Raw genomic sequence first — 3563 nt, 5'->3', positions numbered from 1 at the left:
AAATCTCCTATTGTGTTGCTTTTGCATACTCTTACTGCGATTCCGTTTTCTCATCAAAAAGTTACAATCTGATTTTCAGATTACCATTTTTCATGGCTGCTCACGCTCAAAAGGAGCGACATCATAGGAAGTCGCAAGTCTGATGTCTGCAGCAGTCAAGACATGACACTATGCACACCACAGTGACACATTTTTGTTTGTGGTACTCATACAAGCACGTAAATGGGCAATACCTAAACTGCTTCATTGCAAATCACAGACTTTCGTTTCACACTTTGTATATTACTCTGCCGGAAAGGTGTTTTGCTTTGGCGAGTTTTATTAAAATAATGTTAAAATTGAACTATTAATTTTTGCAGCAGTTAGACACAACAGCAAGTATTACAGGAGCCACGAAAAATGAATACTTCACTATTTCCAAATTGTCGTCGGGCAACAATAGAGCATGGGTCACTTGAGTGCCTTAAATTAATTGTGAGTCACTTGACATCAAGGTTGGTCTCATTTCACCCACGTAGGAGTGTCACCGGCAAGAGTCGTCTAAATCCCTCAGAAGTGGTAATGTAACCCTTCGGATCAGAGTCAATTCGTTCTTCCTAAGAGAGTCCGGGGACTCTGCTAAAGGGCGCCGACTCTGACCCATCAAGAGAGTCACCGAGCCTCTTTTAAGAGAGTCGTATACGTGGCAAGTCAGAATTCTATGAAAAGAGTCGCACAAACTCATCTTTAGATGCGAAGTATTTTATGGCGGAGTTCAATCCGTTGGTGGTGGTGGTGGTGGCGTGCGGCGTGACCAACCTTTCTGTGCATGCGCATACCCTCTCCACTCACCTTAGCCCCTCCCCCTCTCCACTTCCCCCCTCCCCTCTCCCTCTCCACGTTCCCTCTCCCCTCCCCCTCTCCACTCTTCCTCTAAAACACGGGCTCGACATGCCGAAATTTTCTCCTGCGCAACGCCTCGATGAGCACCAGCGCATGCGCGTCCCCTCCCCCTCTCCTCTCCTACGCTGCCCCCCTCTCCCACGCCTGCCTACCGCGTTCCCCGCTCGCCCTGTGGGAATTAACGGCCAGGCTAGAGGGAAGACCAGACGCGCGTAGCGTTCCTCTTCGCGTTCCACGACGCGAGGTCGGTAGCATGCCCAAAGAACGCCAACGGAACGCGTTCCGGCTACGGAAGTGCTCCGGCTTCGCATCGCCTCATGGTCCCCTTTAGCGGGAAATGGTGTAATGTTTTCTTAGAGTTTGCGCGTAGACTTACGCACAATTTTTCTATAGACATCGCATAAAATCACAATCAGCGCCTATGTCACGTGCGCAAACATGCATCACTCTGCACGTTTTCCCACGTCCGGATGTTGTCCCGCTAAGACAACTCTATTAAAGGAGCCTTACGGCGAAAGGTGACTGATTGATGCATTATACTTTTTCACTGGTGTTTAAATTAAGTTCTCGTCAACTGCACATACTCCAAAGGATATTTCCGGCATCTAATATAATAATGTCGAATACCAAGAAATGTTCAGTCACGATTAAGGAATTAAAAACAAGTGCTTTTTTAGATGCAGGTGCTATCATGGCAAGTGGCACGTTATCTGGAAAATTCTGGAAGATGACCGGCTGCACGGGTCAGATTAACAACATAACTAAGGCGGACATCTCACCTCCCTTCTCCGTCAGTTTATTGTTCCCTGCGCTGCGTGCAGCAATCGTAAATACGCAGTACATTATTGTTACTCGCAACCAGGGCCAACTTCTTTCATGAAGAAAAAAAAGAGAGGGAAAGAAAGAACGAAACACAATTGACCGTGGGTGTATTTATGAAGAAAAAACCGTCATGCCTGCGCAGAACACGCCAGACAGTAACAACCAAAGCTGGAACAGTGGCCTTTACAAAGCCCGTTGTAAATTCTGTTGGGGCAAATAAACCAAATACATTGCAAAACATCCACTGCGTTTTAGACGAGCCTAACTTTCACAAAGTTAGGGAGCACCCACTATGCCATTGTTCGTCTCTATGCGAATAAGCGAGGTGCCCGCTATGTACCTATCAGGGATTTTCTTGTGCTTTGCTTGCGTTGTGGCTGATAACGATAAAGAGTCATGAATGAGCCTTTCACAACGGGTTGGAAGCATTCAACGACTCACTCGTTGCGCAATTCGCAGTGTGTGGTGCCTGGCTGTTATTTTACTTTCTACGACGCTATATTACATATGTTATCACGATTCTTTGCCCGACATGACACTTGTATATGGTGTTTTTGCGAAGGAGTTCAAGCACGAACGTGGCTTTATAGTAGACTACACCAGAGCCACGCAGAGCACCTGAGTTCAAATTCAATCCGTTCCTAGAATTCTTTTAGGTTATTCTTCATTTCTCACGATAGTGTTTACGGACACCAGCGGTGGCAGCAGCGTATAACCACGGCGCCAAAATCGCCTCTGGTTGTGCCCGAGAGCACCGTGTGGCTGCTTACGAATGACAAGGTAAGTCGCGGCTGGCAGCAAAGAACAAGCACCACCAGTGGCACCTGTCACCCAGGTTGATGCTACGCATCAACATGAAAACCTAGGTTGCGGGCACGAACCTTACCGGCTGTTAGAGGTGCTAATGCTTAGTTGATGATGATAGTACCGGTGGCCGACGTTTCTAGAACTCTTTTCAAGTTTTCATTTTTAGATGCGAAGCGTCTTATGGCGGTGTTCAATCCGGTGGTAGTGGTGGTGTGCGGCGTGACCATCCTTACTGCGCATACGCAAACCCTCTCCACGCACCTCCTTTCCACCATAAGTTTTTAGATAAGCTTAAAGAATGGTCTTTCAAATAGATTACTTTACCGTACAGATGCACGCTTGTGTCTCCGGTTTTCGATTTGAAAGTTGAACGCCTTAAACTTTGTCGGGGATTCTGACACCGCTGCTAAGCCGAACTTAAGGTTTTGGGCAGTAACAACAAATATTTAACTGATCCTATGCACAGTATGGACCGGTGGAGAGTAGTGGCATTTACCTCATTTTTCTGGGGCATGTACATTTATGATGGACCGTCACGACGACATGACACGCTGTCAAGCGAGACCCTAAGGTGCTTCGCTTCTATTATAGTTACCAGGGAATTTGAGTGAGTAGCCACAAATTCTTTTGTTCATGAGTATTAATTATTGAGTTATTATTACATATGCCCCTCGACGAGTACTCACCTAATTATCAAAATGTGAGTGAGACATATGTAGGCACGCTCAATTGATATCTAACTACACCGCTCTCAAAAACTCAATAATTGCATTATCATTTTTAGGGTTGACCAAGAAAGCCCTAGAAATTTGAAAAAAAGAAACCCGACTTAACTCAAGCGCGCACCAAGAAACGGCGCCCTCATATGTCTACACAACAAACGCATATGAACAAAAAAACGCTGAAAAAAAAAAATATGACTCGCCCTATCTGCCACTCCTCAGCCGAAGAAACGCGTCGCTGTGGTCTTACAGAGTCGGCAGTAATGACAACAGATACCCGGCCTGCATTATCAACGACAACAGTCGGCCATGAGATTTCGATAATGATAG

The sequence above is a fragment of the Rhipicephalus sanguineus genome, chromosome 11 (genome assembly GCF_013339695.2).
Source record: "Rhipicephalus sanguineus isolate Rsan-2018 chromosome 11, BIME_Rsan_1.4, whole genome shotgun sequence".
Taxonomy (NCBI): Eukaryota; Metazoa; Arthropoda; class Arachnida; order Ixodida; family Ixodidae; genus Rhipicephalus; species Rhipicephalus sanguineus.
This window is presented reverse-complemented; position numbering follows the sequence as displayed.